Genomic DNA, 12,271 nt, shown 5'->3' with positions numbered 1-12,271 from the left:
TGTAAACTGATGGTCCTGTTCCAATTTTTGCTTGCCCATCTTGCAAATTCAGCGCGCCGATCTGGTTCACCAACCATTCCCATTTTATTTAGGTGTATCCATATAAATGGCCCACCCTGTATAAATATATATCTATCTAAAAAAAAATCTTAGACGAAAATATAAATCAATGCAAAATTTGATTCCCCACTACATAAAATATGAAAAAAAACCTCCTTAATCAAAAATGAACAAAGCCTCATACAGTGATGTCAGTGAAAAAAAGAAACAAAGTTGCCACGGCAAAGCAGAGGGAAAAAAAAAAATTAGCCAGTCTTTAAGACCCATTCATTCCTCGTCACTAAGGGGTTAATACATACAGAACTATTGTGTTGCACCTCTGAAGCAAATTTTAAAAAAAGACAAAAATCTGGGTGTAATATCTTGTGCCACCCCATTTCCTCTGGGTGGTTGAACATTATACCTACATCCAGTAGCAGCAGGTGTCCAATAGTTCCAGAAAGAAAGAGAGACAGACAAAGGTGGGGGGAGAGGCAGGAGGAGTGAGGGGAGGCAGGTACCCCAGCTCTGGCAATCAATCAGTCAGATACAAGCTCTGCCCTCCCTCTCCACACACTGCCTGCACTGCCTTCCCCAGGGAGAACCAAGGAGCTCCATACTGAAGAACAGGACTGCACTTTGCAACAGAGACACTAAAAGTCACTGGATTATTGATAATACATTCTGCCAGGAAGAAAGAACCTGCATCACACACTGACACTTCTTAGGAGGGTGAGTAATCTGTCATAGTTGTTGCTGGGAAGTACATTCTGTATTATTAGTACTGAAAAACACGTGTAAGTTTGTTCTGCTAGTAAAAATATAAATCAATAACCATTAAATATGACGTAATGATCAATATAAATACAATTTCTGTGATTTTAAGTTTCACAGTTATGATAATCTTACTGTGGAAACTGCATCCAGTTTGGAACACACGGCTATTATATGAAGCTAAAAGAATGCATTGTATTTTCCTGCTATGACTTTGTGGAATACAGTGTATCAAATTCCGTCATAAAGTTTTATACATTCCATTTGAAACATCTGAAGAAAATACTTTTTTTTATATTCAGAAATGTCTATAAATGGTCAATTGAACTATGTCTTAATAAAATGTACTTTAAAAGGATGTGATGAGACGACACCTACAAATGCTGCATGTAGGGTTATTTAAAAATATACATACATTTTGCAGGGTAGGACAATTTAACGCCTAGTCTGAGTGGTATTTTCACTAGGATAGTAGAGCCATTTAGTTCTAAAATTCCATGAGAAATCTAGTAGTGGTATATGGGGGTCATTTTGAGGGGGGCTCAGGTGGTTGTTACTGTTTTATTCCTCTTTAAAAATTTAAAGGAGGCCTGAAAATTTTATATATATAAAAGAGGTCATCCAAGAAAAAAGTGAAAATCGACACTCACCAGGCTCCGTAGTAAAATCCTTTATTCCATCAATGTAGCAAACAACACGGTAGGAAAGGAGTGAGCGGCAGAATGTGAAGGACAATGGCCGTTTTGCACTGCCAAGGTGCTTCTACAGGTTAAAACCCTATTGTACTTCATGAGGTGCAACTTATATCGGGTCAAGTTGCAATGCCAAAAAATAATTTTTCTTAAACACTTTTTTATGGTAGTATTTGCTTTAACACCCCTACTTTATCTGTCTGATACATTGACTATGATTACCCCATGTTTAGACTTTTGACGGTAGTGAAAGGGAAAATTGTGCTGGATAATTGGATTATATTTTGCAAATTATGCTTCATATGGAATTGCAAATGTGCTGCTAGGGTGTGTTCTGTATGTAAAGCTTGGCTGGTAGAAAATGATTTAATGTTTTAATATAACCTGACATCTAAAAAGTGTCAGTCAGTGTGTAAATCCTGGACAACACAGCACTTTTATGCTACTTAGAATTTCCTGACTTGATGTTATTATCGATTTGTTTTATACTTTGTTGCTTTACTCACATACTTTACTGTAAATTATGTGTACAGACGAGACTGTGGAGTTGCTATGTAGCACAGTGTGTACTAGAACGTAATAACAAGTCTGTTGTTATATTTATAGCATGAAATGACAGTAGTAAAGAATTGTATAGAAGTTCTTATGCTGGAACTCCATCAGACGCCAGGCTTGGCATTTCTAGCAACTTAATATAAATTTATTTTGAAGACAGTTTGCTTTGCAGGAGTTAGTGATTGCATATAACATTGTGGGGAATTTTATGGGATAAAATGGATTTGCCCATTGAATAAAGTGGATAACGTTCACATGTTCTCCCAATACAAAAAACCTACTGATTGACTAAAGTGGGTTTCCAGGACTTTATTATTGGTGACCTATCCTCAGGATAAGTTATCAGCATCAGTGGGTTTGACCCATCACACCACCAATGATCAGCTACATCAAGGGTAACAACTTCATACATTGTGTCTTGGCTGTGAATGGCACCTTCATTTACCGAATATACTCGTGTATAAGCCGAGTTTCTCAGCACATTTTTTTGTGCTGAAAATGTCCCCCTCAGCTTATACACAAGTTAATTATCCCAGAAAGCCGACAGGGGAGGGGTAGTGGCCGGTGACAGAGGCAGGAGCCGGCGGCTGTGGCTAAAGCCTGCGCTGCTGCTAAAGATAAGAGAAATGAATATGAAATGAATATTCACTTCTCTTATAGCGCGCACAGTGACACCCGAAGCCGCCGGTTTCCAGAATACATCCTACTCGCCTTCCTGCGCGCCCTCGCAGCATCTCATTGGTCTCAGTGCCCTCGCAACATCTCGTTGGCACCGGCAGCTCTTCCTGTCCCAAACAATCACATGGCCCCACTTATTAAGGTAATGAATATGCACGCCTCTCCACTCCCATAGGCGTGGAGGGAATAGTCATTACCTTAATGAGCAGAGCCACGTGATCGCTCAGCACAGGAAGAGCTGCCGGCGCCGGTACCAGCAAGATGCTGCGAGGGCACGTGGAAGGTGAGTAGGATGTTGTTTGTTGTTTTATTTTAATAGGAAGCATTCATATAAGAATACGGGATAAGGAGCCATGCATACCAGGACAGCGATAGGGGATCCATGAATACCAGGACAGGATGGAGGAGCTATGCATACCAGGACAGGATGGGGGAGCGATGCATACCAGAACAGGATGGGGGAACCATGCATACCAGGACAGGATGGGGGAACTATGCATACCAGGACAGGACGGGGGAGACAGGATGGGGGAGCCATGTATACAGGGACGGGGGAGTCATGTATACCAGGACAGGACGGGGGAGCCATGAGCCATGCATACCAGGGCAGGGATGAGGGGACAATGCATACCCAGCTTATACTCGAGTCAATAAGCTTACCAAATTTTTCTGTGGCAAAATTAGATACCTCGGCTCATACTCGGGTTGGATTATACTCGAGTATATCCCTTTCTTGGATCGGTCATCAGTATTAAAGTCTTGAAATATCTCTTTTACAGGTGTTCTTCAAGAATTGTTAGCTTCAGATTGTAGAAAAACTTTTTATGGCAGAGATTTAAGAAAAAGTGTCTTGTTGGTATCCCCTAGGCACACTTGACATATGTCTTACCTGCTTTTCCAGCAACCCTTTGGCTACACCACTCTGACTGGCCCACAGAAGAACAGGTGAACCCCCTGGGGCCCCCACCAACCTACATGCACACTTAATGAAATAGTTATTGACAAAGGCAGTATCTCCTCATTTAAAGTGGTAGTCAGTGACTATCCTTAGGATAAGTAATCAATATCAGATCAGTGGGGGTGTGACACCCGACACACTCACCTATCAGTTTGTCATAGTGGCAGCAGGTGCCGAATGTTCAAATTGTCAAATTGTACAACACAAAACTGTCAATGGACTAGTGGTGACTAAGCAGTTGACGGAGTTGGGCTGTGCAGCTCCACTGCCCAGCACATCTGAGCTCCATCGGCATCGGGAACAGCTGATTGTCAGAGGTGTGAAGCATCGCGCCTCCACCAATCAGATATTGATGACCTATCCTAAGGATATGCCAATAATATATAAGTCCCGGGCAACCGCTTTAACAAATTACAAAGTTTATTATATAAAAGTATAGTCAAATGTGTAAACGAGGGCCAGGCAATATTGCATGTAGCTGAAAAATGGGACCCCAACATCATGATTCTGGTGGGCACCTAGCACCCCAGTCCGTCACTGCCCCTGAGATATGAACACCATAGGGACAAGGACTGATGTGACTTTATTCTCTGTACATACTGTAGCTACAGACTTGGGCTAATCTGTGGCTTTTCAATGCAACCTATTCCTATGCATTATGGAAGGAATATTATCACATATATTATGATTACGAGTCTGTACTGAATGGGCCTTATTGTTTCACTTAAAACTTTTAAATTGACTTTTGCATACAAATATTTTAATATCCTACTTGCAGCACATTTACATACCACTCTTCTCCCTTTACTAAAAGTAATATAAGTCCACATAATGGAAATGGATCCTATCAACCACTCCAACCACACAATTGCTCAAAGCCTAGACATACCTAGAACCTTATACCATAAAATCATTGAATCAATGTAACATAGTCATTTCAATTTGAATCGAAAAGTGATTTAAAATTCTTACTTTTAATATCCAAATGGTAATTACAAGCGTTAGAGTGACAGTGATGTATGGCTAACCAGTTATGGTTTGTGATGCCCCCTTCTAGAATGCACTGCTGTACTAAAATAAGCAAATACCTGTGGGCCAACGATCTGATACCTAAGCAATAGTGAAGGGACTATTATATGTGTTCTGTGCTGTTGTAGTAATTAGTAACGCCACTTACAAAGATGACATCAGTGAACGCATAGCCATAACATAATGGCGACAATGCTTTATGAGCCACCACTGTGTTGTTATTTGTGCAGTATCAGCACAGAAGGAATATGTGTACCTCCTGTGTAACTCCTCCGGCTTGTCAGCCAATTCTGCGGGAAGTATTGATATTCTACCAGACATTATTATTATTAATTACTCGGGTGCTGCGAGTCAATTTATTTTACTACACTGAACATTTTATTAGATGAATTACCTGGACTCAGTGTTCAGCGGTTTGGCTCTAGTTAGTTGTAAGATTTAATAACAGAGAATTGGCCGGTTGCCTTCCGTTTCTAAGAGTTGAGGATTGGCACCTAGCTTGTTATGACACATGTAGGGGTATGAGATGTGTTACTGCTGTAAGTAGAGCAATGTTTATGTCAGCAGAATATGTTGATGTGTGAAAAGAAAAATAGTTATTCCCTTTTTTTTCATAAATGCCTCAGGTATTTAGCCCCCTTCATAATTAAGGAACAGTCAGTAACCCATAATCCAAAAGTTTGGACCTGAATTTTTCTGATCAATTGAATCCTTTAGGGGGACAATAGGGGGACAATAGGGAGACTTGGACCTCTTTTGTTAGTGGGTAATATTTAGAAAATTCACCAGTCCGAGGTTATCCACTCTTTTTATAAATAAAAAGATTAGCCCTAGACTGATGATAGCTACTCTCCAAAAAGGAGAGTAAACAAGGGAAGAAATGGTCATAAGCCCATAAGTATGAAATATATATCAAAGATTTTATTGTACAAAACAATAAAAAATAGGGAAATGGACAGAGCAGTTGAAAAAAGTCCCATATACGGAGAGAGGGGACATCACATATATGTATGTGGTATCACAGAAGTAGCATGGAGGCAGTGCAGTAAAAATTCAATAAGTAAATTTATAAATAAATAATGAGGTACGTATGTTATGCACAAACCCATTCAGAGGACCTCTCCTGCTGGACTAGTGCCAGCCCCAACGCATGTTTTGTTGATGAGCCTCTGTCTGTTTTAATCACCTTTTTATTATATTTTTTGTGGCCAGCGCAGCAATCGAAAAAAAGCCGTTTTTGCATTTTAACTTTTATCTTTTTGACCTCTAACATATGGTTAAAACAATTTTATATCTTGACAGACTTTTACAAATACGGCAATATCAAATGTATTTTCCTATTTAAAAATATAGAAATAAAAGGTGATTTAAAGGAAACCTGTCATGTCCTTTTTAGCATTTAAACTGTCACCAGTCATTGTTATTGATACAATGTGTATCACTAACATGTTTTTTTTCATTAAAAACGGCAGTCTAACCATGTGCAAAAAAGCACTTTATATAGCTATATTGTACCTGCTCATTTTGTCATAGGGGTGTGCTTCATTTCATTCAGTCACGGTTGTCGCCGGCCACACGATTTGAATGATATTCCCGGGGCTTTGTCAATGTCACTCAAATCCGCTTTAAAAGATCCCGCATTTGTGCAGTGTATTGTGAAGCCTTGCTTGTTCAGTGTCAATTGGGGAGCCGTGCATGCGCCACTGCTAGCACGACTCCACGATATACTGCACAAGCTCAGGATTTTTGAAAGCAGATTTGAGTGAGGTCAGCGAAGCCCCGGGAACATCATTCAAATTGCGTTGGTGGCGGCGACCATGACTGAATGAAATGAAGCACACCCTATATGACTAAACAAGCAGGTACAATCGAACCATATGAAGTTCTTTTTGCACATCATTACAGCACCATTTTTAATAAAAAAATGTGTTAGGTTGGCTTCACACTTGCGTTGTGTAGCGCTACGGATGGTAGCCTACTTCTTTCTTTCTTCCTCCGTTAAGCCCCACCCACTGCTGCACTCCTTTCAGCTCTGGCTACGTCTGCATGCGTCCTGCGTACCTATTTTTAACATTGGGTACGCAGGCCATGCGGATGTATGATGACCCATCCGCATGCGTCGTTTTGACGCTGCGCCTAGCTGCGCCGAATGCAACAAGTTGCATTTTGTTGTGGTCGGCAGGCGCATCAAAACTACGCATGCGGATGCGTCACATACATCCACATGGCCTGCATACCCAATGTTAAAGATAGGGTAAGCAGGACGCATGCACACATAGGCGGAGCTGAAGGAAGAGGTGCGGCAGTGGGCAGGGCTTAACGGAGGAAGAAAGAAGGAAGTAGGCTTCCATCCGCAGCCCTGGCGAACGCTAGTGTGAAGCTAGCCTTAGTGATGCATATTGCATCACTTACAACACATTGGAGACAGATCACAAGCTAATAAGGACTGTGCTATGGGGAGTAGATTTGCATCGTCTTACTGTAATCTATATATCGGGTTGTTTGAGAGACTGTGTATATTTAATAATGAGGCAGTAAGGCATAACATAATACTATACCATTGTTATATTGATGACCTTTTTTTCTGCTGGAAGGGACGTGACTTCATTGATGGACTGAATAACAACTTTGATCTGTCATTTACTTAACATTTCTCCAGCATAAATGTCATTTATAGACCTGTTGATTTCAGTCAGTCCTGGTGTCACGGGTTTAAGGCGACAGAGAGGAGCCAGAAGAACGCAGTGTCTAATTTCTCCTGCTCCAGCACTTCACGTTTTTATTAAACAGGTGTAAATTTCTTTGGGCAGTACAGGGGTTCATCTACTCTGAGAGCTCCTGGAGCTAAGGCTCTCAGCTGTGCACTGTTATCCACTCCCATCTCCTATATAAACTGAGTCCTGTTAGCACTCATTGTCAGAGCTAGCTTATGCTGCATGGCTGGAGGTTGTTGCTGGTGGTTATTGGAGAAAGGTGTTTGGTGGATTTATCTTTGACTGTTGCTAGGTTTTGAGTGTGTGATAATTCCCTTTCTTCTCCTACTTTGGTTTTAGCCCATCCTCCACTCCCCGATGCATTCCTCTGTTGTTTAAGTGAATACATTTGTATGTTTGGTATTTTTCGTTACACCTGTTCGTGTTACCTTGTTAGTCCGGTTTGTGTACTACGGTATTCTACTACTCCCCTCTTCCATGGGTGGGGAAAGTGTACAGACTGAGGGCGGAGCTAAGTCAACGCACATGGCCCTGGCAACTTCACCATCAGAAGTAACCTGGGGAACAGGGCGAGCTAAGGTGCCCATAACGTTAGGGATTGAGAAGGAGCCCCTGATCCCAGGACACCCGACAACAAAGTTGTGACACCTGGCAAACAGATAAAAACATTCACCTTCTACAAGAAGGTGTATGTCAACAGGTATCTGGATTATAGAAGCACCAATTTCCAGTATGGTTGTATGGCTCCAGGCTTATACAGGCAAAATGTCTAATTGATAAGCCTTAGACTAAGGGCGCATTCAGACGGTACGAGATCAGACCACAATACTCAGTGCATTGTAATCCAATCTCAGACCGATTTGCACAAACATCTGAATGCACCCAAAGGGCTAGGGAACCACCACATTCCAACATAATTTTCTTACTGTATACAATTTGGGTTACAGCATTGTTAGATCTGTCTTGTTGCAACATTGGCATATTCTGCTCAGTGACCATATAGTAGTGCTTAAAAGTTTGTGAACTCTTCTGGATTTTCTTTATTTCTCCTTAAATTTGACCAAAACCTACCTTCAGATTTTGACACGTCCTTAAAGTAGATAAAGAGAACAAAATAAAATTAACGTGTCAAAATGTTAGAGCTTTGTTTTTTTAAATGAGGAAAATGATACAATATCACACTTTTAGGTAAGTGGCAAAAGTATGTGAACCTTTAGATTTAGCAGATAATTTGAAGGTGAAATTAAAGTCTGTTTTACCAATCAATGGGATGACTATCAGATGTGAGTGTGCAGCCTATTTTATTTACCGTATTTTTCAGACTATGAGATGCATCGGACCATAAAACGCACTCCAAATTTTCAGAAGGAAAATAGGGAAAAAAAATTAATGTCAAATGGTGGAGTGGGGTCACAGGAGATGTTCGGTGGTCTGGCAATATGACTTCCATCCCAGGCTGTATTGCCAACTGTTTAGCAATAAGGTTCGGATACGGCTTTAAAGAAGGCACCACTTGGATATGACACAATTTTACTATACAATGATTAATTTAAATGATAAAACACCTGGAATGGCAGATATAATATTACCCTGTTTTGTTAATTAATTTCATGTGAATCATACAATTATTATGAATTATAGTACATAGAGAAATAAGCATCCATACTATACATTACCAAGCATTGTAACATCACTTCTCCACTGGAGGGACCACAGTGTCAGCGAGAAGGAAATACTCTGGTCTTGTCATCACAGAAACCGTGCATCCATGATACCTTCTGGAAATGTCCCTACCTCACTGACACAGGGTCCACCTTTTTAAACACAAAACTCCCAGATCCTCCCCTATTACATCTGTGCAGTATGTTTAGGCTGAATCATCATCAGAATCTTGAAATTGCACAGTACATTGTTGTCTTGATAACAGCACAAGACTTCAAGGTCTGTTTGTTACAGACTACTACAATCTTAGTTTGTTTGCACCAACCAGAGATTCGTTTGCCATTAGCATGTCTCTTAACAATAGCACAATGCATCAGGGTTGTTTTGCTACTGATTATAACCCAAGGTCTGTTTGCCTCTAACAATCAGTGTTGCCTGTCCAGGTCCAACATATGTTGCTTGTTACAAAGTTAACTCTTCATGCTCATAGCATAACGCTCTAAGATGGTAGCATATGGGCAGCATGACTTCCATAATCACCTATTCAGAAAACTGGATACCTATCGTAACCCAGGCACACACGCATACTTGTCTCATGTGTATCATAGTAAGTCCTTGATTATTGATGTCATGCATGACCATTGCTACATGAGACCATCCAAACCTTTCGGTCTCTCTTGTCTTCGAGAATCATACTATTATTGAACACAAGACTTCCTTGTTCAAGCAGCATAAATATTCATTAAAGATATTACACCGTAGTATATTGCAATATATAGTGTTTGGATTCAAATAACCATATTTCATATTTGCAATACATTCCACCCTTGGTCTAATGACCACACTATATCAAAGCATATAAACAATATATTACAATATGTAGGCTATAAGATATCCATATTTTTATTAGCACCACACAGGCTGGTGCAGCAGGTGCGGTCACCTCCAGGAAATCCCATTCCAGGCTGGTGCGTCTGGTGCGGCAGGTTCGGCAGTGGTGCTCGGGGTTCTGCCGGCATCTTGTGAAAGCCCGGAGGGCCCACATATACATGGCTGTGATGCGGTGTCCTCCGGGAAATCCCATCCCAGACTGGTGCGGAAGGTTCGGCAGTGGTGCTCTGTGGTGCAGGAGGCCCGGAGGCCCCGCATTTCCATTGCTGTGATGAGGTGGCCGCTGGGAAAATGGCCACCGGGGGGGCAGCACATGCTCAGATTGAGGTTTTGGCAATGAGATCTCAATTTGAGCATGTGCCTCCCCCCGGTGGTCATTATCAAGGAGGCCACCGTATCGCAGCAATGGATGTGCGGGGCATCCGGGCATTCACAAAATGCCAGTGGAGCCCCCCTCACACCACAGAGCACCACTGCCACACCTGATGCACCAGCCACACCGGCCTGGGAATGGAGTGTGATCATTGCCCGGCAGCGTTGGACCGGGACCGCCGCAGAATCGCCCAACTCCTGCTGTCGCCACAGTATTTGTACGTATATTCCGACTATAAGACGCACCTCTATTTTCCCCAAAAAGTTTTTGGGAAAATAGTGCATCTTATAGTCCGAAAAATACTGTAAATAATGGATCTATTAAAATTTGATCTTCACAACAAATGTTTGTGGAACTGTTTCAAGGCATGAACGAAGGAGATTCCTGAGGTCCAGGAAGAATAGTTGGCAGACACAGATTGAGCTTGAACAGGTTACTAAAGCATCTTTATAAAAAGAGTTTGGACTCCACCAATCCACTGTCAAACAAATTGTGTAAAAATTGAAGAAATGTAGGTGGCAGTGGTTTGGGCCTGATAATCATCTGCTTAACAAGAACCAAATAATGATATACTTGTCATGATCCAGACCGGGTTTTGTATCCTGTCTGCCTTTCCCAGTCTGATCAAGTCAAGGTTTAACTTTTCCCTGCCTCGTTATAGCACCAGGCTGGCTATTTCCCTTCACTGCATCCTGCAGGCGGTGTCAGTTATAGTTTATGCCTATGGTGTGAGTAGCTGACTCTGTCTATACCCTGATTTGTACTTCTGCTGTTGCTGACTTTGCTTGTGTCTGTTTGTTCCCCTCTTCCCGTCCCGACACTGTGTTCCCCAATTCATGTTTTGGACTCTCAGTTATTTGGCTTGGCTTGGTCCCTGACCTGCTTGGACCCTGACCTGCTGATTGTCTCTTGTCTTTGGCATATCTGCATATCTGCTCCTGACTGGTACTGACCCATTTGGCTTGTTTCTGACTCTGTGTTTGTCTATTCCTTTGGTACTGCGCTACAGACTAATATCGACCGGGCTTGTTTGACTATTCTGCTGCCACCTGCTGGTAGCCTCGCAGCTGCACTGCAGGTCTGCTCTTGCTCTGTGCAGTCCTCCCTCCATTTTTTTCCATCTAGTGGAGCTTGCATCTTACTGCATAGCAGAAGCGTGACATAAATAACTGAGCGCAGACAGTTTTCTTTTCTTTGCTCCCCTTTCAATGGATCCGCTTCATACCTTGGTGGATCAGATGTCTAGTTTAACGCAAATGATGCAGGACTTGTCTGTGGAACATAGGGCTCTGGACACATCTCATAACTAACTGCAGAGGGAGCTTTTGGAGACGGTTAAATCTTTTCAGGGTTCTATTTCCCAATCTGTCTGTAAGCACTCTGACAATGTTGATGTTTCACTGCACTCTCCAGAACCTATGGTCTGGCTCCCAGATACCTTCTCTGGAGAAAAGTAGAAATTCCGTACTTTCAGGGAGAGTTGTAAACTGCTATTCTCTCTTAGACCCCGTTCCTCTAGAGTTGAGAGTCAGTGGGTGGGGAGAATTATTTCCTTACTGTGGGAGGGTCCTCAATCGTGGGCTTTCTCTTTACCTGTGACTGTCCCTGAATGTGTGTCTGTGGATAGGTACTTTGAGGCCTTAGGACATATTTTTGATGAACCTGACCGGGTCGGGGTGACAGAGGACACAATCATGGGTCTCTTCCAGGGTAAGCTCTCTGTCGAATGGTATTGCTCCGAGTTCAGTCGATGGTCCACTGAGTTGTCCTGGAACGACTCTGTGCTTAGATGTCAGTTCAGGAAAGGACTGTCAGATCATCTGAAGGATCCTGTGGCTCTCCATCCATCACCCAGCTCGTTGGAGGAGGCTATGACTCAGGCCATCCATATGGATCGGCGTCTGCG

At 42.1% G+C, this 12,271-nt stretch overlaps 1 protein-coding gene across 1 annotated transcript in view; it reads left to right on the top strand.

Moving 5' to 3' along the window:
- The first annotated feature begins 610 nt into the window (after positions 1-610).
- CHRDL1 (chordin like 1) overlaps positions 611-12,271 on the top strand; it is a 195,430-nt gene continuing 183,769 nt past the window's right edge. The window contains exon 1 of the mRNA XM_073547654.1: positions 611-771. The gene's annotated coding sequence lies outside the window, so the exon portion shown is untranslated. The remainder of the gene's footprint in view (positions 772-12,271) is intronic.

This window comes from Dendrobates tinctorius, unplaced genomic scaffold, assembly GCF_039654945.1.
Source record: "Dendrobates tinctorius isolate UK_male_01 unplaced genomic scaffold, ASM3965494v1 ptg000154l, whole genome shotgun sequence".
Lineage (NCBI taxonomy): Eukaryota > Metazoa > Chordata > Amphibia > Anura > Dendrobatidae > Dendrobates > Dendrobates tinctorius.
This window is presented reverse-complemented; position numbering and strand designations above follow the sequence as displayed.